The following is a 27,010-nucleotide window of genomic DNA, read 5'->3' as shown; positions in this document are numbered from 1 at the left end:
TCCTAACTGGAGCATGCTTGTCACCACACACTTCTTTCCTTTAGCCTGTGAATGACATGTCGAGGCAATGAATCTACCGTCGGAGATATGCACGCTCACACAGGCAGGCTTACAGCATGGCTGTGGCGGTGGAGACAGGGTTGAAGGGCTCTGGGGTCAGACACCTCAATTCAAATCTCAGTTCCCAGTGTTCCTCCAAGAACACTGTGTGATCTCGTACAAGTCACTTTAACCTCTCCGATCCCTGGTTCCCTCAGCTAGAAAAGGGGGACAGCAACTGTTCCTACTTGGAGAGCTGATGAAAGTTAAGGGTGATCATGCATGTTGACTGCTTAGCTCAGTGCCTGGCATATAGAAAAGGTTCAATAAACGTCAGTTTGCATTGTAACTATTGCTGACTTTATCCTAATCTCGTGCTCTTCACATCTGCTCACCAACTAAAATCTTTTGGAGCTGTTTTTGTTTGTTTGTTCGTTTGTTTAACTTGTAGTGATAATTTGGTAAGAATCATCCATACCCTTTCACCCTGTTACTTTTACCTTCACTTATGAGAGCTGGCTAGGGTTTGGGGTACCAACAAGGGCTGCGGAATACGCTTTCCTGTGTTTGAAGCCTCCTGTGCCATAATAACTCTGATCTTTTAGTATCTGTGACAATCCTCTAACCAAGAATGATAGGGCCTGCGAAAGCAAATCCTCTTCGACTCGTTGAACTTTTAACAAGTTTATTGCTCAAATATATTGGGGGATGGGGAACCAGTGAGGGTTCTAGTTTAAACTATTTTCTCAATATAAACTAATCATTATTCTAAGAAAATCACAGGAGAGCAAAAAACATTGATACTTATTTTTTCATTGTTTTTAATGTTTTTAGTTATTTTTGAGAGAGAGACAGAGTGCAAACGAGGAAGGGTCAGAGAGAGAGGGAGACACAGAATCTGACACAAGCCCCAGATTCTGAGCAGTCAGCACAGAGCCCAACGTGGGGCTCAAATTCATGGACCGTGAGAGATCATGACCTGCGCAGAAGTCGGATGCTCAACCCACTGAGCCAGCCAGGTACCCCCGAAAAGCATTAATATTTAAATAACTTGATACCCTAATAATACCAGAGTTAAAACCCTGTAACCAGTGCAATAATAGCATCATTATACTTTGTTTTTCTTCCTACTCTTTAGGGCTTTTAAATTCAATGCTACAACCAACGGCTTACAAACTCCTATGGGCAAGCAGTGACCTCCCTGTGAGCTCGGTGAATATTATCTATTGTGTTCTACCAGTATCTCAGCAAAAAGACAGTGTTCCTGAAACCTCAGTCTTTGCCTTCCCCGTCAGAGCTTTGAAGAACACTGCCTTCTTTTCATGTGGGCTGATTTCAAGGGACAATAGAGGATTAACAGAAGACAACACAAGCAGATTTAGATAAAATTGGTGTATTCCTCAGAATTCTTCCATAAAGGTAACTTCCACAGCTAAAAATAAAAAGGAAGAAAAGTCGGTGTGTTTTTTTATTTTTTTATTTTTTAGTTTAAATTTTAAAGGAGCTGCTTCCTGTAACCAGAGACTCAAGTACTGTTGCTGTTCAAACAGGATTAATTCCAGGCATAGTAGAGGTGGCAAAAATACTTCTGTAAGTGCAACCTACAGGGTGCATGTTACATGTAATCTATTTTTATGTATTCATTAGCAAAACCATTTGGAATATCTCACTCCTGAATAATGAGATAAATTGCATTTGTCCAATATATTTCCATTTATATCACATTTATATTAGGCCTTGAGCCTAAACCTATGCTATTCAACAATTTACTCTATCTCACTCATAATGGATTTTCTCTAAATGGATCTGTTTCATGTTAAAATTAGTGATAAAGGTAGCATTTTAATGGGATAGGCAGCAGGCCATAGCAACTTCTGAAAGCATAACCTAATGGGGATAACTTAATTATTAGCTATATCACCTAACAAAACCAGGATTATAATAAAACTCAATTTGGCTCAAATATATATATATGTATGTGTATATACATATATATATACACATACATATATATTACGCACACACACATATATATTACATATATTTTTTTATCCGTTTTCTTTTTAATTAGCTAATTATAATGTGACCTGAATTGAGAAAGTCAACATATCCCTTTGAACAACCACTCACACACTTAAGGAAAATGAATTGTCCTTGAACTCAGGCCAGGTATTTGATGGATTAATAAATGTCACTCGCTTCCTGTCTTCAAGACTGAAGTTAATTCTGATATGAATTTCTTGCCCACCTATCCCTTGATGTTGTTGGTAAATTGTTAAGTAAGCATTTGGGTAATAGGATGCAAAGTTAATAACAGAGGTCTATAATTAATATACACTCATATGTGCACTCTAAAAATAGGGTACCAAGGAAAGTCTTCTTATTAGGCAATGCCATCAAGAATTAATTGGTTAATGTCTATATAGTCCAACTGTTTATAAATAAAATGTATGATTATTATAATTATGGACAGCACAGTTCAAAATCCACTTCAAGTTCAAAGAATACCGATTTATACATCTAAGTATAGACGCAAATATTTAACCATTTAAAAATACTTATATAATTGCTATTCCAAATGTTTTTTAAGTATTACCTCTCAAGTTTTACTTTTTCCCTCTTAATAAAGGGTCTGAGATAATACAAAAAAACCTACATAATTCCAATACTGCCATTAATTATTTTAGTGTTATTTTAATTTGGTGGGGGGGCAAATTTGGTCATAGAAAGGGAAGGGAGAAAATTTGGTATTTCCTACAGAAACTGCCATGTTAATGGCCATGCATGATGGTGGATGATTAAGGAGAAGGTGATTTAAATTTACTAAAGGCTAGGTTTACGTGGAGGAGAAAACAATAAACACAGCTGGGTTCCTAGCCTCCAACTCTTTTACATTACTTGAGGTGGGGAGATGAATATAGGAATGTATGCTAAGTTGTAAAGATAAGAATAACATAATACAGCAGACCCAGCTTTTTGAAGGAATTCAGGAAGATCATGTGTAATTTGATCTGGGTCACGAAGAGTGATTACCACATTTCAATAGGCAGTGGAAATTGGTTTGGGAGGGAGAGAAAGCCAGGCAGAGGTCCCAGTAAGAGCATGCATGGTTTGTTCAAAGAGAGGCATGCTGCGTCTCAAAGGAAGGGTGGACAGGAGCCAGTGGGTGCAAAGTAGGCAGCTAGGTTGGTGAGTCCTAATCTTAAAGGATCTTGAACACTCTGCTAACGAGTTTGGACTTATTTTCCAAGTCACTTAAAGTTTTTGGAACAGGGGAACCTAGTGAGACCCATGTATTAGACCAGAGATTTTGTCTCATCTGCCCAATATTCAGCCACACAAAGCTTTTGAGTTTTCAAATTTGTTTCTAACAATTGGTAACCAGGGACTTTCACAGCAAAGCTCAGACTTCTAGATTCTCTTGAAAAATCAAAAGACCTGGCAATGGTGGACCAGTAATTCTAAATGGCGACAGTTGGTCAGAGCCAAGGGAGGTGGCTTGTCCCAGATGGCGTATGTGCTGTCCAGAGGTCCAGGTGCCTCTTCTATCTGCCACATTCATGTCACCTGCCTGGAGACACTAAGCACTGAAGTTTATGGCTTCTCTTTTAAAGAGATGTTTTCTTTCACCACAGAGTCTTTCTACCAACGCAAGCAAGTGTAAATGAACTTAACTGAGTTAATTTATGTGGATTATCTCTGGCTGTTTTTGCTAATGCATTACTTTCCCCCCTTTTTTGTCCCTCATGCCAATGAGGTCTCCCACTTATTCCTTTATTTAAAGGTGAAAGTAAGTGCTTTAATGTTTTCACTTGAATTCTTTATCTTTTGAAACTAAATGCTTTTAAATATAAGGTCTTTGGGTTGAAAATGAAGATGTTATGTGTCTTCCCATAACGGGGCCCATGACGAACTTGAGGTAAAGAACATGTTCCATGGCAGAATTCCTCAGCCTCAGCACTACTGGCATTTTGGGCTCTGTGATTTCTTTATTCTGGGTGGCTGTCCTCGGCATCGTACAGAACGGGGAGCAGTATCTCTGGCCTCTGTCCACCAAATACTAGTAGCACTCTCCAGCTGTGATAATCGAAAATGTCTCTGGACATTGATAAATGTCCCCTGGGGGTCAGAACTGTCTCCAGTTGAGAACCACTGCTCCACAGGGAGAAGGGCTTCCAGAAAAACAAGCTCTGGGTGAGAGAGCGGTGCTCTGCTGGAAAACGGACAGGATGATGTCTCATATCTGCTGCCGTTACTTCCACCCCTGTGCATCCTTCTATTATGCCAGAGACAAAGGTTCTCCCAACCAAGGGGAGATGGAACAGCTGGGCGGCCTCAGAGAGTGATAGCAAAATAGCCCCCAAAGGCCTTCCTGTCTGTGAGAACCTCCAAACGTACCCATGAGGCGGCAGAGCAGTGAAGGGTCCTCTTGCTAATGCTCTTATTGATGTAGTGTGGCATGACCCAAACTCAAGACCCAAACTTCCCCATTCACACACCTTGGCCAAGTGTGGTGTGAGAATGCTTCTGAGAAGAGAAGAAGCCATTTCTCCCCACACCAGGCAGTGGTGAGGTCCGGTCTGGTCTGGTTGGGACGGGGGACTTGTTGCTGCTAACACCTGCTGGTTAGAGGCAGGCTAGGCCCAGGTCCCAGCACACCTCAGACCACACTCCTGGGCTGCCCCGTCCACAGGCAACGGGGCCTCCGAGCTCACACATCTGAGAGTTCCTTTCATGTTTCCTGTAATGAAATTAATCTTGAATCTAAGCATTATTGTTACATTAGCAAACCATCAGTATGATTCTGTATGTTTTCCTAGTATAAAGAAGAAAAGGCGAGCTTTTGTGGGGGAGGAGTGGGCAGTTGCTGAATGACAAAGCCAAGAAGTAGGTAAGAGGTGACTGGAGAGTTTTGATATTTTTCATATGGATTTCGGGTTGGACTGGTTTTGAGCTAAGAAAAAAAAATATGAAGATTAGGGCATTTCCTGAAGTGTAAAATGGACAGGCTGATGATACGCTTACAAAATCATATTTTTGTGGTTAGTGCCTTTTCACACTTCTTTTCTCTGGCACATAGTATCTGATCATTTGTCTGTGGTGAGAGTATTGTATATAGAAAATTGGTTGAATTAAAATAATCAACAAAACAGGCTTGTTTTCCATCCCTTCTCAGAAGCAGCCAAAGACTCCATTTTTACAAAATTCAAGTCTTCTGAATGATATTAGCCAATATGTAGTAGATACTCAATGTGGTTTAGCTAATGACAACAGTGATTCTGGTCATCATGATAATCTGGGGGAGCGGTGGTGGTGAAAAGTGAAAACAGGACAACAGCAAAGAGAAAATGACAATCAGCCACCTCATTCACTGAATAAGGAGTAAATGAAATGAAACAGCAGTACCCGCCCCCCCCCCCCCCCCCCCCCCCCCCCCGCAGGAACAATACCGGGGTAAAAGAGGGACAAGGACAAGGAGGGTTTGAGTAAGTTAAACCTACTGGTGACAAAGAACGGACAAAGAGCAGGGCTGGGCAGCTGAAGCATCCTTTTATTCACAAATCAATGGAAGCTATTCAAGCCAATATGGTTTGATTTAGCAGATATTAAGCGCAACTACAGAGATGCAAATACGTCAGCGAAAGGAGAGCAAGACAAACAGGAGAAACCCACACGGGCTAAAAAAGGAGCCGAGAACAGAGACTGACATTTAAAGACCAGATGGAAAGGATAGGAAAAACCAGAGAAAAGTAAGAGGATGTGCGCATGACACCCTTAGACCGAGGGGTGAAGGGGACAGATCCAATGATCCCCCTGCTTATTCGTCGTCTCAGAGACAAGAGGAGAATTGATCATGGACCAGGGGTCACGCAAATACAAGCCCAGGCATTTAGCAAATATTTATTGAATAACTAAATATATATGAAAAGTTCCTTCCTCTCTGAATTTGGCAATAAGAAGGTTTTACACGATATGGTATTAAGTTTCTGCTCTCTGGGGATGCTAAAAATCACGAACAGCTTTCAGGAGGTTTTTTTTAAAAACAGCTATCCATTTAGAGAAATTTCTGTGAACCTCATCTTGCACCCCTGACGCTGCTCGTGTCATAGACTCGATTCATGGGTCATGCTACAGTTGTGAGAGCACTACACCAGGAGTCAAGAGACCAGGGTCCCCAAACTGGCTTTGCTGTGAAGTGTGTGATCCTGGGCCAGCCACTTAACCTTTCTGAGTTTCCCCTTCCTCTGGAGTAACAGCCTGGACTAGGCTGTTAGAATGAAGAACATGACCATGTTAATCATGGATTTTGCTCTGTGTCTATCCTGCCTTGTATGCCCGGAGTCAAATGGCAGATAAAAGTTCTTCCCCCTCCCCCGGCTCCTCATTTTGCCTGCTAGTGGCTTGTCAACAGTACTTTATATAATCAATTCTGGAAATGTTTACCCATCTGTATTATCTGAGGGTTGTTATTTACTGTTATGCTATTTTTTTTTCTTGGGGTGGGCGGGAAGGGGAGGGGGATTTCGCTGTGCCTTTCACAGGGGACCAGAGCAAACAAGAATAGATTTTCACAGGGCTCAGCCTGAAGGGACACCGTTCTGCTGGCTTCTCTGACACAGTTTGAATTCCTTGTGATGGTATATTTGAAGTGGTTTCCTGTGTTTTTCTGTGCTTTTAAAGCCGACATTAAAGCTCTGGTGCATATGGTCCTCTGTGCTGTCACTCTTGGGTGGGATTAATTTTTTGCCCTTTCCTATGAAAACACAAATAATTATGCAATCAAACCTTTTGATAAAAATGTACAATCTTGTCGCTGAAGAGTGAAACAGGCCTAACACATCACTTACAGCCCTTTTTGATATAATATCACATGTAAGCTGTTTGCGGCACTCAGAGGAAGCATGAACAGTGAAACAATTGTGGCAGGGAGCGGGAGACTGATTCTAGTCCTTAAAGTGTACTACTAACTTACCCGGGGCATGCCATTTGATCCCCCACCTACCTAATTTGTGAAGTAAACACACTGGACTTGACGGCCTCTGAACTTGCTTATAGGCCTAATATTCTATAAAATGCCCACTAGCTAAGGGACTGATGTTTTTATAGCTACATCACCTTCCACCATCAAAATTCTGCTCTCCTCTAGGGAGTTATCAAAATTCACTCATCACGACACTGGGCCGACACATAAATCGACTTCACCGCTGTTCTGTCACCTCATTAAAAAGTTATCGTTCATGCAAAAGTGCAGGGTCTAAGAGTGATGTATATAAACAAAACAATATCCTGGCTGAAACATCCCAAAGCATTCTGCAGAGGTCATAAATCCCAGCATCCTGAGATGGGGAGAGGGAGGCTTGACCTCTATGTTCCGTGCAGGAGACTCCAGAGGTCTGCGGAAAAGACACTGGGTATACCCCATCTTCAATATCCACGATTTGAATTTCAGACCTTAAAACAACATAGCAAAGTTGAGTAGCTTTAAACATAGAAAGCCACTCAATAAATGGGTATAACGTGGATTCACTTGTTGGAGATGTCCTGCATTCACACAGCCAAGACAGAGCAAGTGGGGAGAGTGACTTCGAACCCCATGAGAAACCAATAAAAGAATGAGCGTGATGCCTCGTAGTTGTACAGTCTTGCACAACTTTCTCAAACACTTGAATAATTTGGGCAAATCCAACCACAAGAAATGCAGGGGGTATAACTCAAAGGGCTAATGAGCCCACAGCTATTACAGTTAGTTGCCCTGTCCTGCTTTTATCATTGGTAGCCAGACGAGAAGAGTGGCATTTAAGTCATACTCTACACCGCCATTAAAAAAAATAATAATAATACCAATAATAAAATGACATTCTGAAGCACTTACTGATGGGCCAAGCACCTTAAATGTATTACCTTATTTAATCCTCAGAACTATCCACTGAGGGCAATGGCATCATTACCTTTGTTGGCAGATGAGAGCTGAGTCAGTTAAGGAACTGGGCTACGACGGAAAGGAAGTGAAATCACCTGCGCTGTGGATAACTCTGCCGAATGCCAGTGTTTACCTTGAACGTGTAAAGGAGAAACAACCCGAGAGGCAGCTGGCAATGATATTTACTTCTCCACGGTGTGGGCATAAGTCCTGACTAATGTATTAAATTGCCAAGCATATCTTTAAATAAACGAGTGCTCCAGCATCTCAAATTCAAACAACAATCTTCAATGTAATAATTACACTAGCTGTGACACGAGCCTCGCCGAGAGTGTATTTTTATTTTAACAAGCTTGAGTAAGTGCACGAGTGTGGGCTGAGCTTTTTGCTCGACAGTCAACACTTGAAAGCTGGCTCCAACCTTTAATTTAAGCATTCGCTTGTAGCACCAACAGGGCTACGGGGTTTCTAGTATCAAAGACACACTCCTTCATCCTTTCATGGCCCTACTTCTGTAAGCAGCGTGATTGAACTGCGGCACCACAGAAACTTGTTTTCCCTCCTCCTGACAGCGCAAGCCAAAACACTGCTGCCCCATTCATCTTAGCGACATCATAATGAAGTCCCTGAATCAATTTATAACAAGCAAAGTGCAAAAATCCATTGAAGGAGTCTTGTGGCGGATGCCTTTCATATCTCTCTCGAGAGCACACAAGAGGCAAAGTGTCCGCACAGAAACCCAAATCATACCATAGAAGGGTCCTTTGCTACATCCAAAAAGCTTTTTTATTTCTTCCCCCTGAAGTGATTAAGGGGGAAAAGAAGATGCCAGGGACATCTGATTGTTCCTAATGATTCCATGCGCCTTGAAAATGTTGGGCAACCTCCTTCGGTGGCTTCCCACCCACTTCCGGATAGAGAACAACTCCCTTGGAAGGCCAGCCAGGGTCTTTTGTGGTCTGAAGCACACTGGACTCCTTTACCTGTCTCGTCTCCTGCAGTCCCTACAGGCCACACTCAACTACCTGCCGTCCACCAACCCACCTTACTCCCTGTCCAGCCTTTGAGAATGTTCGCAAGCTCTCTTCTTTGCTGGGAATACCTTCCTTCACTTCACAGCTCAGCCAGGACTTTACCTCCTCCCTCCAGAGGGCTGTTCCTGCCCCGGCCTGAGGAGGGCTCTTCCTGTATGTTCTAATTGCATCTCTCCTTCTCTCAGCTGGCACTTTCACTGTGTTGTGATTGTATGTCCACCTCAGGTCCTTAATGGCCTGGGAGGTCCTTGCAGGCAGGGACTACACCTCTCTTCATCTCTCTGGGTCTAATACTTTGTACACAGTGCCTGGCACAGCAGAGGCTCAGTAAATATCTGTGTCTGTACTACCCACCCTCATTCCACCGAAGTGGTCTGAAAGAGCACCCAACCCCAATGTGTATGATGACCCCATCTCAGAGTCTGGAACAATGTGTTTTTGTAGGATTCCTGTGGTGCTGCGATCTTGGGTCAGAATCACAAGGGGGCTAGAGACACAGCCTTGAGAGTCAGATAGGCCTGGCCTCCCTAAGTGCTAGCTCTGTGATCCTGGATGGATGTTCTGTCTCTTGGAGTCTCAACTCTGTAAAAAGAGGGATGAAAGGCTCACATGAGTATTCAGTGTGGTAATAATGCACTTCACAGCGCTTGGCACAGAAGAAGCACTTTAAACATGGTAGGCTTAGGATGTGTAGTGCTGTTTACAGTGGCAGTGCTTGGGATAATAAAGAATCTGAAGCCTCCTATGTTATATGATGAGGAATATCATCAAAGTGCCCCTTCGGTCAACCCCCATCTGATCAGATCACGTAACTCCTAACTCTGGGCACCAGCAAAGGCCTCTGTTAAGATGCCAGGGCACTGGCATTAAAGGTGTGCACCAGCTAAGATGGGGTGACGTCATTACCCCTACTGCAAACTTGTGTACGTGATGTGTACCATTCCCCATGTGAACAGAGTGATATTAATCACAGCACTTATTCAGCATCTACTATGTACTAAGGACTTGTTATGGGCAAGGCATTGTAGGAAGCACCTTCTATGTATTACTGTCTACTGTCTAAAACCCCTGTGAGGTCAATTTCTTAATTATTTTCTAATTGATGAAACGGAGGTTTAGAGAGGTATGTGACTTGCCCAAGATCCTTCAGCTAGCATGTAGCATTTCTGGGACTTTAACCTCCTATTTGGAAACATCTCCAAATCCACTCATGCTCTTACACCGATGTCAAATGTCTCACATTCCTTCCTATTCATTTCAGCCATGTCACCTGGAAGAGCCAGGAGAGAAGGAAACATAAGACCATAGCACTGAGTCAGGGCACGGGGAAGGGAGAGGTGCACTACTCAATATTTATGCAGAAGGAGGACGACGCTGCTGTCGGCTAAGTCAGGAGACCCCAAAGAGCATGAGAAGGGAAATGCTGGACTATGAAAACAGCCCATTTGCCTGAGGCCATCCTTATGGAGGGTCAGAACCTCTGGCAAAGAGCTAAAAAGCACACAGGAAGCATGAAGTCTTCAGAGAAATTCTTATTCCTATCACAGTATCCCAGTGTCTTCTGATTTACTTTCTCCTTCTACCTTCCTCACAGGTCATTCAAGAGCCAATGCTGGAAGGAAGGAAGGAAGGAAGGAAGGAAGGAAGGAAGGAAGGAAGGAAGGCAGGCAGAAAGGGAGGGAGGGAGGGAGGGAAAAAGAAAAGAAAACCACAGGGCTGCTCTCAAGTCTCTGTGATATAGTTATGGCTTTGTAGACATACTTGACCCATATAAATGTCTGTAGTTTCCCTTCTGTACAGTCATAGATTCAATTTTACGTTTGTGAGGTGGTGGTACAAAGGAATAGAGAATAAACAAAACGTGTGTTAAATGACAGTGAAAAATTCCAAAGCCTTGGGTCTAGAGAATTTTTTTCAGTACTCAGTGTATTATTTATGTTAAAAATGTACTAGAATGCCCTAGCCTTTTAGTAAGCTTTTTACTCAAGTGCAACATGCCTACAGAAACAGGCCCACATCATGAATGCAAGCTTGAAGAATTTTCAGAGAGTGAATACTCCTAGATCAAGAATAAAAATGCCTTTTGGTTTTTTAAATAGTTTCCTACACCTGGGTCAAGACCAGTGAATAAGGCCAAACATAATGTGTAAAATGTATTAAGTTCAGTTCGCAAGAAAATGCTAAGAGTTTCAAGAGCCATTTCACCTCAAAGAGGATGATTATCTTGGGCATTTGGAGGAAGTTTGGTTTTCTTTTTCACCATGAGTAGGCACGTAGTTACTTCTCTCACCCTTTTTGCAAAGGTTACAGCTTCACCTTCTCAACAGCCCAGGGAGAGAGGATGCCATTTTCATTTCCTTCCTCTCCACTCCCATCCTTCCCCCACATTATCATTGCGAGCTGTTCTGAAACTAGGCCGTCTCACTCCCCTTAGCCCTCCTCATTTTGGGCAGATCCAAGAGGAAATGAGGTGCTTTTTCTCACGGCCAGGCTAGCTGGGGGCCACTGTACAACCTCTGTTTACACAGTGAGTATGTTTCAGCCGATGCCTTTAATTGGCTAATAAAACCGTGCCAGGAGCGAGGGATCCCGATACCCTGACACCAATCTGGCTCTAGGGGTGCCAACTCCTCCCTGAATTACCAGAGTCAGGAGCAAGACCCTGGAAAAGCAGAATGTGCCAAAATGCACTTGCTCCCAATCAACGGACAGCTTGTTGATAGGAAACCAAACGGCACCCAGACCCATGTGCCCCCTATTTGATAACAACAAAGAGGCCAATGACCCAGCCACAGAGGACAACGTAAATGCCTATATGTTAGATGCCAACAAAGCGATTATAAAATTAACAAGTATTTGAGCATGGCTTTCTAACTGCACGCTATTTTTCACAAGACATTTCAGAGAAGGTTGGACTTTGATACATTTAATTAGTAAATGGAACTGAATCTGCCAAGCACATCTGAAGTTAGTCGAAGGCTCAGCCTTCTTGCCACGCTCTCAGTGCCAACAGATACCTGGGCAGAACTCTTCCCTCCTAGAGAAGGTCCAACAGATACCTAGGCAGAACTCTTCCCTCCTAGAGAAGGTCTGAGGGAGCACAGATGACGGACAGTGGGTGAGGGGATCCTTCCCTTGTGTGGCAAGACCCGTGAGGGTTTTCTTTCCATCACTGCAGACAGTAGTAAAAGTCCCCAAAGCGCCCCCATTACTGGGAGAGTCTCCCGTCTGTCAGGATTTGGGGATAGCTCTGGAAGTTGCACTAATGGTACAAAATATTTTTTCCTCAATAAAAGCCCAAACTGAAAAGACAAACAGCAGTAATTTACTACAGTTTTTGCTAATGTAGGTTGCAGATGATTAAAGATAAATCGTAAAGCCTCTGTAAACCACAATTTTACGCCAAATCTCTGTTGTATTAAAAAAAAGAAGACAACTCTGAAAATGTAACATCAGCAATGATTTTGCTCTTTTCTGGCCATTAAAGGGAAAGACTTTATAACGAAAATAGACATTAGAAAACTTGTTCTTGAATCCATGTTTGAAAGAGTTTTGTTTAATATAGAATTCACGGCTCATCAATTAAATTTATCTAAATTTAAAGCCCTTTCTATTATTACCTCGTGCTTTGGCACAAAAATCTCCTGTCTCCTAGAGTAAACCATACATCAGTGGTTCTCAAACTTTTTGGTGTCTGGATCCCTTTATGTACTTATAAGCCTGAAAGAGCTTTTGTTTATGTGGGCTATATATCAATAATTACTGTATAAGAAATGGAACCTGAGAAAATATTTACTTACAACTAATTTAAAAATAACAGTAATAAGCTCATTACAGATTAACAAAGTATTTTTTAGGAAAAATATATTTTCCCAAAAATGGTTAATCAGAAGAGTTCCTTTTTGTTTTTTGTTTTTGTTTTTGTTTTTACATTTTTACACATCTTTCATCTCTAGCTTAATGGAAGATAGCTGGATTCTCATAACTTCTTCTGCATTCAATCTGTTGTGTTCTTTTGGTTGAAGCGAAGACAATCAGGCCTCACATAGATTTATAGCTGGAAAAGGAGATATATTTTACAGCTTTTTCAGATAATTTTGGATAGCCTTTGATACTACACCAAAACTCCCCAAGTGCTGATGTCTTTCTTTTTTTTTTTAATTTATTTATTTTGAGAGAGAGAGCATGAGCAGGGCTGTCACAGAGACAGAGAGAGAGGGAGAATCCCAAGCAGTCTCCTCACATCAGCACAGAGCCCACCACAGGGCTTGTGAGAACGAATTGGGAGATCATGACCAGAGCCGAAGTCGGAAGCTTGACTGACTGAGCCACCCAGGCGCCCATTTATTTTTATTTTATTTTTTTCGCCCATTTATTTTTAATGTTTATTTATTTTTGGGGGGGGGAGAGAGAGAGAGAGAGAGAGAGAGAGAGAGAATGAGTGGGGGAGGGGCAGAGAGAGACAAAGGATCCGAAGCAGGCTCTGCAATGAAAGCAGAGAGCCCCACGCAGGGCTCGAACCCTGAGATCATGACCTGAGCTGGCATCAGACACTTAACTGAGCCACCCAGGTGCCCCTGTATTTTGTACTCTGAACGGATCTTCTACCCATGTATTGGCCACTTGGAAACCATTAGTTCATTGAGTTACGAAGCTCTTCCAGATGTTGACATATTTCATTACCAAATGAGATTATACCAAGTAATCACGTTTATTAATATCACCACCTACATCATCAGAAAAGTCTTTAAATACTGAGAGGCAGTCAAATGAATGGTGTTGGATGCCGTGTTTGAAACTTCTATTTGCCTGAAAGCTTGAATTTATCGGGAATAAATACTGCCCGCTATTTTTCTTGAAATGATGGGTTCACTTGGTTCATTTTTGAGAAAATAAATGACCTATACCCAAATCTGAATAGCTAGAGTCAGTCGTCCTAGTAAGTACAATGGCAGTCCACTGAGAAAGCAGCTAGTTCAGCTATTAACTCAACGGCACAGTACTTTTCCCTGGAGACAAACATCTTCCTTCAGCATGTAGCAGAAGTGCTTTTATGTGTACTTCCCATTTGTCATAAAGAATATTAAAAAGAGTTGGACTCAAGGGTCGAAATTTAATACACTTAATAATTGTTACTGCTTCATCAAGGACATTCTCAAATGAACCTGGCAATGTTTTGTTACCAGCAAGCCCGCAGTAATAACAAATACGATGACGACTTGTCCAAGTCGGTGTCCGTGCCTTGATTCCTGCAAAGATGCCAGGAGTTTTACCCACCAAGGCTTTGGCACTATTGACGCCAAATGGTCAGTACAGTGAAAAGGGCAAACGATATATCAGTATCATTATACAAATAGTTTTTACCTCTTGGAACCCGGGAAGGGCCTTGGGGCCCCCAGGGGTGCCTGGATCCCAAGCTGAGGACCACTGCATAGAGGATACTAACAGCATAAATCCACTCTCTAATCTGCTCAGTGTTTATGTCCTTGTGGGGTTCACATAAAGAAGATTTAAAGGTTTATTTCTGTCTCCACCCTCCTGCCCTCCCTGCTGAAAAAAAAAAAAAATTCCATTGTGGCAATTCAACATAAATTGTGTGTATAGAACAAAGAAATTGCAGTACTCTTGACTTCCTCAGCATTTTCCTCCCTGACAAAGAAAGCTGCTCTAACAAGCTATCGGGAAAACTATCATGAGTTACAGGAAATATGACCTGCCCAGTCCCCCCTCTATCCCATCTAACACCCAACCCTCCCAAGCCTTTCACTTCAGGGGTATTTCAGATGAGCTCTTAGTAGTGTCCTCAGAAATAATTGGGTGTCCTAATTCAGCCACATGCAAATTAATGCTCCCCTAAAGAGGCCTTATTATAATTTCCAACCCTTGATGTCTACATAATCCCCTATAGTTCTTTAACTTTTTGCTTTCTAACTTCTGTTTACCGATGCACTACTTTTGTCAGCTCAGTATAGCATCAATTAGTAACACAGTTGTGTTTATTAGGTCTCCCCAGAGCCTTGAGAGAGCTGCTTTGTATTTATTAATGACTACACAGAGCACTACTATTTTTCAATAGCATTTAAAAATGAGTAAATTACTGAAGACGAACTATAAAAGAACTTCAAATTTCAAAGGCAAGCAAAAAAAAAAAAAAGGCACAGTATTTCAAATCACCCATAATCCTTGCATGGTTAATTTTATTTTCAATTTAATATTAAGGGTTGGGGGGGGGGGAGTCAAATCTAGGCTGTTCTTTTACTTTTGGCATTGTGGAGGACCAGCCATTTGATTTAGAGAACTGAGGTACAGATCTGGTAATTAATTAAGAGCCGGTTTAACAGGCCCAGATTTCATTATCACACACACCTGTTAAGTAATGCATACCTGATTCAGCAAAAATCCACCCACAAGGTTAATTTAAAAAAATTAAAAAGCAAGCAAGAGAGAAAGAAAGAAAGGCATAACTCTACAAACTTAGGTCCAGTTTTCTGTTCTCAAGCAGAATTCAACACAGCGCACTTGAAATATATCCAATTTGTACTCTCTTATTTTGTGAATAATTGCCTGTATTCTATTCGGTGACGTTAGAGCTGCCCACACTGCTACAGAAATCGTTACTTAAGGAAACCAGAGAGACCCATCTCTGTGCGATGAGTCTTTCCTAGCCAAACTTAAAGTGATGGGGAGCAATTACCACGCTCGTTTGCCCTGCTTTTTTATATTCCCGGTCATTTATGAAATGAAGACGCTGATCTGCAAAAATCACTTTGCATTCATGAAGGGAGCTATGGGAGCTCCCCCTGAGCATCTGGCTGTGAGGCAGAAACATACCTCAGTGCACTTCCTTTGTCTTGCACTCCCTCTTTGATGTGCAAGTCACTGGTGGAGTAAGCTGTGATCGCTTTGATGTTGAACTTCTAGACTTTATTGTTACTAGCATGCCTACAAGGAGAGCTGTCAGTCATTTCTTACATCTGAACAACCATGTTTCTTTACGGCACCCCTTTTACAAGCATCAACCCTTAAATACATGTTTTCACATTCCTGCTGATTACCACACTATCTTCGTTGGGGGAGGGCTGTGCTCAAATAGTACAGCACCCACATTGTCTGTAAACACCCTGAGGCATCATCAGATGGCTGGTAACCAACCTTCCCCAACAAGAGAAGCCTGAGTGCAGAACATATTTCTAGCAAATGAAAACATTCTGAAAACGCGCAAGCCATCTTAACAGTCAAAATGAGTAGTTTAGCCAATATTTCCCCTAAGCAGCCATTGAAATCACAGAGAAAACTTCCAAGCCACGTTAAAAGGGATTCTGAATGCAACACCAGCAGGAGGCTCAGAAAGTCGGCCAAAACTTTAAGACATCTTAACTCATCTTAGACAACTTTGTTTCTCCGCAACGGTGGAAACAAAACGCTTCTGTTCTACATGATTTTGCTTGTGATGGAAACACTGCTTTTGAAATAGATTTCTGCCAAACCACTTATTTTATTAAACAGTATCATTTCAGAAGGTACTTGCTGTTATGGATGCCATTTAAGTCAGAGGAAGATGATTTTCCGTAATTTAATATGTAAGGCAAACCTATGGCTGTGTATACAATGCGTGTCCCATTTCTTAAATGTATACACATAAAGTAGGCAATATATTCATCTTTAAAAATTTCTGTTGAAAAAGACACGGCTCTAATTTCATTTACCTGCTCCCATCAGATTTACTTTTCAAACTCCTTTATCAATTCTGGAACTGCTGAATATTATCAAACCCCACTGGGGACATTCCACACAAAAAGGAAATAAAGCTAAGGTGCTTACATCACACAAGCCTGGCTAATAATGAACTGCTACCTTTCTGAATAAATGTTTCAATGAAACCCAAGTTCTTAGAGATACTGGATTTCAAATGAGGAAGTACAATGAGTTTATTTTTCATGACAGAGCTGAGTTCTGTCATTTTCCTTTTGTAAGCTGGCAACATAGGAGATACACTGTTTCTGCTGGCTAATAAACTGCAAATAATATATTAGGAGAGACTCAAAGTTTTGTTGAGTTTCTGGCCTGGAATATTTGGTAAAGAATAAAATTACTGTGGTATGCAAGAGTTAAGACTATTCCAGGGTTTCCATTTTTACGCAACCTCCCTGCCCCCAACCTCCTTGGTTTTAACTCAACCATCAAAAATGGGAAAGGCTTTGGGATAGAATTTGATACAATATTTCTGTAATTTACCAGAACTAAGTCTGGGCATATTTATTATTAGTATTAATGAAAGCTTGCTTGTGCTTACATTTAAATAGTTGGCCAAAAGTAATCACCTCTTTCTATCTTAAATTTTCTTTACTTCTGAAAGGAAGGGATTAGCGGATTAAAGCACTTACAGCAACTAAGGGTTGAGGTGGGGGAATAAGGAAACCAGAAGGCATTCGTCTGTTTCTTCCAAGTCTTGAACAAGAAACCAGAGCACCTTTTTGTTTTAATACAAACACTTCATCAAATGGGAGAGCTGGAAAAGACCTTGATGGCTCTCCAGTCTCTCCAACTTAACAAATGGGAAAAATGAGCAACTGAGGTAACCCGAAAATAATTTGAGTAGTAGATCTGGGAGGAGAACCCACGTCTTCCCCCACCCAACATGGAGCGGGAAGTGGTCTGCACCACTCAGTGCTGCTTCCCTGCAGGGGGGACCAACGACTCATGTGTAAAGTAAGGGGGTTGGACTTGGGGGTTTCTCAACCAGAATCATACGGGAAGCTTAAAAATGAACAATACTTGGTAAAGTAAGAGCCTCGGAGACAGCCTGGGCTTGAGTATCTTTAAAAATCTCTGTAGACAGTTTACTGTGCAGAGAAGGTTGAGAACTAAGGGACCAGATGACCTCTAAGCTCCTTCCTGAGTCTACTGCCAAACGTTCACCATCAGTTGGAAGAAACATTCTTGGATTCTGTTCCCTAAAATTTACCCATGAGGCCATACGTATTTCTAAACTGTCACACTGTCTGCCATGTTAGTCTTGCTGTTGTTACTGCCTGTTCTTATCTGGCTCATTTATGTGTTCACTTAGGTATTATCTGCCTCTTCCCAACAGAATGGACACTCGCCAAGGCCAGAGACTAAGCCCACTGTGTTCACTGTGGCTCCCACAGTCCCAGCATCATACCTGCCACAATAATGGGATATTGCACTGCCGTTTTCCAAAGAAAGAGGGGTCTGGAATTGTGGTGTGGAAGGGAGCAGGCTGCCTTCCACATCACCCAAGCAGTTCTCATTTTATCTGTTTCATCATTCTAGAATCTAAGCTGTATGAAGGCAGGGTTGTGTCTGCCTCATTCGTATTTAGTTACCTCCAGCGCCTGGAAGTGGGCAGGCCCGCCAGGTGTGCAGGGCCTGAGAAACACGTAAATAGGAAGCACTATGGGACAGCCAGGTGCTAGCACCTTAACTTTGTTGCTGAGAAAAGCAACACAGAAAAGACATCACTGTTGCCACTGGAGTTGGCCTTGACTCCTGCAGCACAATCCCTAACCTACCCCTACTGAGTGGTCAGCATGGTGGCAAGACCCAGCCCCGGGGCTCACCGAATGCCAGAAGGCCAGAGCTGCCTAGGAAGACTTATGCAGAAAAGGCACACAGTGTCTGGAAAGTATCAAAGGCATTTCCCACACCAAAGTCTCAGGGTGTTCTGCCTGCTTGGGCCACTTGGGTTAACAGATTTGGGTTATGTCCATTTCCTCCCACACGGTGGTATAGAAAGGCTGAGATAATCAGAAGATTATCTCAAGTGTGTTAATTACATCCAAATAATGGTGGGAACTGCTCATGTTGGGCATCTTAAGCTCAAAAGGAGATTCGGAGGACTAAACGAAGGCTTGTGCTTGAGCCTAATATTGTTCACCTTTCCGAGCTCCACTTTCCACACTAGTCAAAGAGGGTTAGACCAGAGCAATGGTTCCTAAACTTACCAGGTCCTCAGCCACCAGAAGAGCTTTTACAAATTCAAATTCCTTGGTCTTACCCCAGACTATCAGAAGCAGGATCCACTCATGTGGTGATGGAGAACGGGCATTTGTTTTTTTGAATGCTTCTCAGTCGACTGGGAAGATCAAGGATATTTAGGAACCGCTGAAGGGCTAGGCTAGAGGATCCCAGGCTCATCCCAGCTCCAGCAGGTGAGGACTATTTGAATTGGTGGTCTGAGGACCACCTGAATCCTAATCCCCGGAGACACTTGTAAACACAGGCCTTCCTGGGTCAGACTGACAGAGTGAGGCTCTCTCCAGGGGGGACCTAGGAATCAGCCTTTTCAACAGACTCTGTGGATTACATGTTGCAGTCTTAAGTTTCAGAACCACTGCTTTCGGCAGGATTTTAGAGCTAACCTATGGCTGATTTGGAAGGAAATCATGTTCACACAGAAGGAGAATGATGGGCTTTATTCAATTATAGTAACATTTCACTGCGGGTCGCAAATTCTCCTTTATTTTAAATGGCGTGTAGCTCACAGAAGCTGCAAACGTAGAAGAGCAACGGTCTTAAAACAGCCTTCTCTGGCTAAGTGTGGCTGCCAATCTCCCGGTGCATTTTTTAGATGCTGATTCACGGCTTAAGAGATAATTGGGAGGAGGGTGTCTCTGCTCTATAAAAGCACACAGTAGGCACTTACTAAGTATCTGCTGAAACGAATTTATTTAGTTATTTACGTTCCGTGTTCTGCAGAAGATGTGACATGAAATAAACAAATAAGAGGAAAAAACCTAACAACTGAAAAATGAAAATAACATTCTATGAAAGAGAATATTTCTCATGTGGTGCAAGATCACACTTCTGGGTGGCGTCATCTGAAAAACGGTTTGCTTCAATAACTGATCTGAAACCTAACCACAAGTCTTTACTTCCAAGCCACTATCTTATTGCTATGATGGAAAAGTTTAAACGGCAGGTTTTCCTTGCTTTTTCTCCTCCCTCCTTGTTTTTCACATAAAGATACAATTGCACCTTTCCAGTAGGAACAAATGAGCACTGTTACCCTTGAGAATCTTGGTGATTACCTGTCGTTATTATTATCCTGGTTTTCAGCTCAGCTCTGAAGCCTTGACTTCTTGAGCAATGCAACATTCATATAAGCCTGTATCCTCATTCTTCTTTCTGCAAGGCATCATTTCCTTACATGATGTTTAAGGATCAATACTTATTTCTGATGCCAACAGAAGTATCAGATTGTTTTACGACTGTTTCACACTTGACAAACCACCAAAATCTGAGCCCACAATTCACTTGTATTATCTATTATCCTAAAAAATTACACAGACATATTTTTACTTCCATTGTTTTAAAGCATAAGCTCTATATGATATTCTAAAAGTCCTGCATAACATATACTCTATTTTTTGGGCAAACTGCTTACACTTATGTGAACCAAGTGATCTAACCACAAGTCTTCACAAATCAAGTGGTTAATAGTTTTGCATCCATGTTTAAAATTGTTTTATTGCCAAAAACTCCAATAGTTTGCTTATTTCTAAATGTTGATCTTTTTTGGAAAAAAAAAAAAGCTCTAGATTTAAAAGGGGAGAATGCTGATCAAAACGACGATCTCTTTTGGGGCACTTGGGTGGCTCAGTCAGTTAAGTGTCCGACTTCAGCTCAGGTCATGATCTCACAGTTCATGAGTTTGAACCCCGAGTGAGCCTGCATGCTGTCAGCTCAGAGCCTGGAGCTGCTTCAGATTCTGTGTTTCCCTCTCTCTCCGTCCCTCCCCCCACTTGCACTCTGTCTCTTTCTCAAAAATAAACATTAAAAAATTTTTTTAAAAATGACAATCTCTTTTGAAATTTTATTTGACGGTCGAGGAATAGAATTAAGGTTGAAACTAAAAAAAAAAAATTACAAGGATTACCATAAAGGTCATAATAATTGTTTATTCACAAACCAAATCTCATTTACATTTTAAAATTTACTATGGAGCCAAACAAAATTTCCTAATTCAGTTTTAAAACTTCCCTTTGTTATCTCCCAAGCAAACTTGTGAAATTCATTATCTCCCCCACAGATACATCTCTAATAACCATTTAAAACAATGAATTACACTTTGGAATCTGATGAAGAATGCCCCACAGCAACTGAGAAAATAATTTCAACCTTTGACCCTTTCCACTAGCCTGATGGGAAATTCAATGGCACCATTACGCTTTTAGCTTTCCATGAATAGGTAACCACTAGAGGGCAGCCTTATCTCAGCTCTGACACTACTTGGGAGAAAAACACCTCACAATGCTTCTATGTTCCATTAATTATTTTTGGAATATCTTTGGTTTTCCTAGATATTTAATAATCAACTTCAGCTCATCTAAAGGCATTTCTGAACAGGTCAAAAATCTACTTTCACACATTACAACAATATCACAAGGACCGGTCATGCGATGGCCTAAAGTTACAGCCTAGCCTGTGTATCTTCAAAAATTTTAAAACAAAATTAACAAGTCTTTAGTCTTTACTATGTGGTTAAGTGCTGAGTCAGTCATAACACAACTAGTACTCGGGTTCCACTTTTGGTAGCAAAATGTCAAGAGGTTTTAGACAAATTTAAGTATGCTTGAGGAAGAAATTGATTAAGATTGTAAGAAGACCTACTGTGAATGAGTGGAGCAGGGGACAGCAAAGATTAAGGGTTAGAGCTGTGTATATGTGTGTGTTTCACACTTCTGGTCTTCAAATAGCTGACAATCTTTCACCTGAAAGACGGGTTAAATGTGCTCTCCACAGTCCCAAAAGAAAGGGTCATAATCAAGGGATTAAAAATACAAAGGAGAGATTTATGCTTGATACAGGAAGAATTTTCTAATTCAAGATGGAATAAGCTACCTCTAACAATTGGGAGTTTCCTGTCATAAGAGGTGTTCGGGCATAACCAGACAACCATTTAGCAGGAATGCTGTGGAGAAGAACCAAATGCCAATAGGACCTGTAACTGAATGACTTTTAAAGTTTCTTCTCCCCTCAAGACTCTATGAAATAATGTTTATTTGCTTTCAGACAAACACATCTCAGCCCAGTCACCAGAAAAGTAAACACCCATCAAGTAAGAAATGAGCTTTTGCAGATCTATCCACTTGGAAACTTTTACTCTCCTGTGATTTCCTAAAAGACAACAGATTTCTCAAGAGTTAGGTCCACAATCATGCCCTTTAGCTGTTATGGAAACAACCAGGACAACACTCACCAGCCCAAGGATTCATCAGCTTTCTACATAAAGGCATATTAAAATTAGAAGATGTATTTGTAAATGCTCCCTTTGCCTAAAGATAAGTGGAACACATATAGGTAAATCTCTAGCTCGATTCTCTCACAATGGAGATAGGTTAGCTGCGTTTCATAGTATTCTGTATTCTTTACAAAGGTAATGCTTACATTTCACCCAGATCCTCTTACAACAAGTAGACTTAATGAAAATCATGGATGAAGAGAGCTAATGATGAGCAAATAAGAATAACCCCATTTGTACCAAATTGATTTTATTAAATAGTAATTTAAAGATATTAGGCTCAGCAAAGCATTACATAATTGAATCTATTTTTTTCCTCTTATAAATGCCAGAGTTATAATTTTCACTAACTAGAGACAAAGTTATATCCAGGACATTTTTACAGCTTCCTCCAGGGGAGGCAGCATGAAAATAGTAGAAATTAGGGCTCTAGCCCTTGCTTTACCATTTATCCGCCGGAAGTGCTTGGCCACAGCACATAACCTCTATGAGCTTCATTTTTTCAACCAAACATCATGAGTATCAGTGACTTTCCATGGAAGATTAAGTGACAGAAGAATGTTTGTAAAACATAAAGCACAAAACAAATACAGGTTAACATCATCCATCTATTTATTTATGAAATGCCTAGTAAACTTCAGAGGCAATGAAAGTCAAAAAACGAAATCACCGGCAAACGTATGGAATAAGTTGTAACATGACTTTTTATACTAATGGGAGCAAAGATTTTTAAATTATCACATTACCGCCTTATAATATGATGAGGGCTGACAAATGTCACTTTATTTTTATTATTTTTTTGTTTTTATTTTTTAAATAGGCTCCACACCCAACATGGGGCTTGAACTCACAACCCTAAAATCAAGAGTCTCATGCTCTACCGACTAAGCCAGCCAGGCACCCCAACAAATGTCACTTTGAAAAGAAAATCCAGATACAAAAGTTTACAACTGCCTTCCTGCATTTTGCGCATGGGCTAATCACATGCTGCTATCTATTTGGACCTCTTTGGACATAACACTCTGACAATTTAACTGAAAAAGCATGCATCACGTCACACACAATACCAACAAATACAGAAAGCTCCAAGAATCTCTAAGTCCATGACTCAAAGGTTGGGGTGGAAGGGAGGTATTCTCAGTGGAGGATCTATAAGTAGGGAGAGGAAACTTGCAAATCATTCCTCAGAGAGTCAATATATAGTCTTGGAGATAATATTAAATGTTAATTCATATCTGTGTTGTCACTGGTGGATCTTTCCAAGTTATTTTTTTTTAAGCAGAGAAACATAAAGCATGATTTTATGCTGCTGATTCTGCGATTCTATGGTTCTAAAACTTACTAAATATGAACTATGTAGATTAAAGCAACCTTGAGTTCTTACTAATAAGGACTGTGAATATTTAGAATGCATCAAAACATTTCTATGACAAAGTATTCTTAGATTTGTTCCATACAATGGGTTTTATTGATGACTAAAATAATTTAAGAGAATTTTAAGAAAACTGAACTCCAACTCCACCTCTGCAGATCTATCTACCCATCTATCTAGTAACTTTTTCTCCCAGTAAATGGCCATTTGTAAATATTATTTCCTTCAATGCCCCTGAGCAAATTACAAAGCGGCTGGGTGCTAGTGCAGGTGCTTTGCAATTATCTACTTGCTGATCTCATCCATTTCATTGTGATTCACTTGACTGGAAGGGAAAGGTGAGAGAAAAAGGAGTCTAGCGAGAACTATTAGTATATATTTACTAATTTATCTACTAGTTATACTCTCTAAGATTGAAATCATATTCATTTATCTATCTATGTATCTATCAGATTATTTCCATTTAGAAATTATTTTGTAACTGGGCAGCTTTAAAAAAATTACATGGTACTCAAATTGAGAGCAAAGTGGTTTACTTGAGTATGATGTTACTTTGCATTTCAAGTGAAGTGACTGATATAAAATTAAGAGGCTGCTCAAGAAAATGGCGCTTTAAAAATATTCTCTACTTCATAGAGGGTCTGAGCTTTGCCCCCCCCCCCAACCCCCATGAACAAATGGATTCAGAAATCCTCTTTGTCTTTAAAAGAACTGACCCCTCTTTGCCCGATCAACTCTGCTCCGTGGAGCGGCCATTTACATTTTCTCTTTTCAAGATCTAGCCTCTTTTCAAGATCACCCTTCTCCCAATCCTACCCATCAAAGGTCACAAAAAAATGGGACAAAAATCCCTGCTAAAGGTATCATTGATAGGGCGCTTGCAATAAGACCAGGGATAAAATTCACATTTCATTTGGTAAAAAGAAAGGCCACATTCTTCAAAACTATGAAATCAAATTTATTGGAGTTGGAAATACTACTCATCACCAACACCTAAAGTATTTTCAAAGCAGTAAGGTGAAGTTTGCATTTTGCACATGAATTGTGCTGGGGGAAGAATCTATTATGGGACAGAAATTCCCTTTAAGCCTCTCCCTTCACTCTAACTCCATTTACATGAGCACAGGCTGAGCCCTCAAGAAGCTAAGGGGTATATAATCTACGGAAACTGATGAAGTCCTTGCATTTCCTTTCAGCGCTCGGCTGCCGCCGGACATTTGGCCAATGCGCTTTTCTGATGAGCAGAACTAGTGCTCCCCTGATTACAAATGTTATCGCTGGCTCTCTCTGTTGTTTGCCCGAGAAGCAATCCAAAGGGTACTGGAATTTAGTTGTTAATTAAACAAAAACAAAACTGAAGGATGAGACGAGAATGGCTCAAATGAAGATGTATTACTTCTAAGCATGAAACCACTTTAAGCTTAAACTTACTTGACAACTAACACAGAGGCAAGGATTTTCTTCCTTGGTGAGTTCAAAGGGCCTGACTTAATGATGTTTAAAAAACACAAGCAATCAGCCAACAAAGAGAATGTTTTTCTTTTATGGTCGCTTGTTTTCTCCTCCCCTCGTCCACATGCATACACGTACCAAAAAGCTATATTGTAAAGAGTATTTCTGTTTTGCATGAAAAATCTAATTATACAAACTCTCTTACATATGGAACCAATTTAACTATTAAAAATGAGAGGCAGTAGGGAAGTATTTAATATGATTCTGGGCCAGTTTTTTTCCCCTTAAATCTGATATGGAAACATTTACAGCATTCCTCATTTTCCCACAAACTACTTCTTCAGTTTAAATTTGCACCAAAGCAAGATAATCCCATTAAAACACAGGATGTTATGATATTGGAAATGAAATATTCTAATTGTCCAGATGCATTCTATTTCTCTCTCTCTCTCACGCTTATAGGAAAACTGCATCGCCACTACTGAGCTACTTTTCTCAAAGCACATTACTATGAATCTATTATCTAATGGCAGCCAGAGGTCACTCCAAGACAAATGTGTGGGCTAGAGCTTTTGGGGGATGATGGCTGTGTGATTCTCATGATTATATTAGCAAGGGATAGTACTCGACTTTGTACCAGAGCTACAAAAGCAACATTGTATGTACCGAAAGCATCACATTAAATTAAAATATTAAAACATACTTTCCTTACTAATTGTTTGGTAGTTACTGTTCATTAGGGGAAACAGTCTTAGCTTTTCACTCTTCCCTCAATCAACACAAATTATACTACATAAAATGGATAAAGACTGGCATTGACATCTTCCAAGCAACAAAATCTATTTTATAGCTTAAAGGAAAAAAAAAAAAAAAAAAAAAGGAAGAAAATATCTTAACTACAAAGGCTGTTTGGGTCGTTTTATTCTTAGAGGATTAATAAAACTAAGGAAATAGCATAAAAGTTTTTTTGAGGGGGAGGGGAGGGGCATAGAGAAAAACTTGACATTTTTTCTTTACAAGATGATTTTAAGATGCTTAAGAACGTGTAACACAAGGAGATTTTCCCTCGTTTATCCGTTGCATATTCCAAAAATGATTAAATCCCGTTTTCCGAAAGCCACAAGGGAAAGACAGAAAATTTGCTGTGGGTACGTCGTATAGAAAGATTTCATCTCAAGCAGCTCATCTTAGTGTCCAGCACGTTTCGGCCTGTTAATAATTAATGAAAGAGATGCCACCCAATCTCTAGTGGAGAAAGGCAAAGCTCGGTGACCCGAAAGTAAACGCAGCACAGACACCGAACTAGTGTCCTTCATCCTGGACTGCAACAAAACCTCAACCTACTGAACGTTTAAGGAGCTCTGGGCGCCCGCACGGCTGGGCAGAACCCTCAGGACGGTCCGGGTCTGCAAAAACGCGGCGCATTAGGGGCTCCCTGTGCGCCGCAAGCAGATGGGGTTCTAAATCCCCACTCCCAGCGGCCGGGTCCGCGAAGCCGCTCGGGCAGATTATCTCCCGGAGGAACCTGCTGGCGCACAAGCGGGCAGCGTGCTGCTGGCTGAGTTTCTCCAGGACTGTTTGCAAGAGTCCTAACAGCGTGGCTCGGTTCCTCCGGGCCACACAGGCGACTTCCTGCACACCTCCAAACTTTGGCTTTCTCATTAGAAACTTCCCTAACTTGCCTCGGTTTCTCTCCTCCTCACCTCGGAACACCTCGAATCGATCCTCTCTTCAACTAGTCCCCCCTGCCATCCCCCACCAGCCTGCTAAGGAATCCTAATCTGGGCGGAAGGCCGGACGGGGAGACTTGACCGCGACCAACACGCGCGGGTCGGCCCTCACCGCGGTCTAACTTCCACCGCTGCCCGCGACTCCTGTGGGCAGGGCTGCCTCCCCACGTCCATTCCACAACGCAAAATATCCAGTGG

The 27,010-nt window shown here is 41.3% G+C and overlaps 1 protein-coding gene across 4 annotated transcripts in view; it reads right to left on the bottom strand.

The window, feature by feature from the left end:
* RORA (RAR related orphan receptor A) overlaps positions 1-27,010 on the bottom strand; it is a 722,505-nt gene that overhangs the window by 77,264 nt on the left and 618,231 nt on the right. The gene's annotated exons all lie outside the window — the stretch shown is intronic.

Source organism: Neofelis nebulosa, chromosome 7 (assembly GCF_028018385.1).
Source record: "Neofelis nebulosa isolate mNeoNeb1 chromosome 7, mNeoNeb1.pri, whole genome shotgun sequence".
NCBI classification, from domain to species: Eukaryota; Metazoa; Chordata; class Mammalia; order Carnivora; family Felidae; genus Neofelis; species Neofelis nebulosa.
This window is presented reverse-complemented; position numbering and strand designations above follow the sequence as displayed.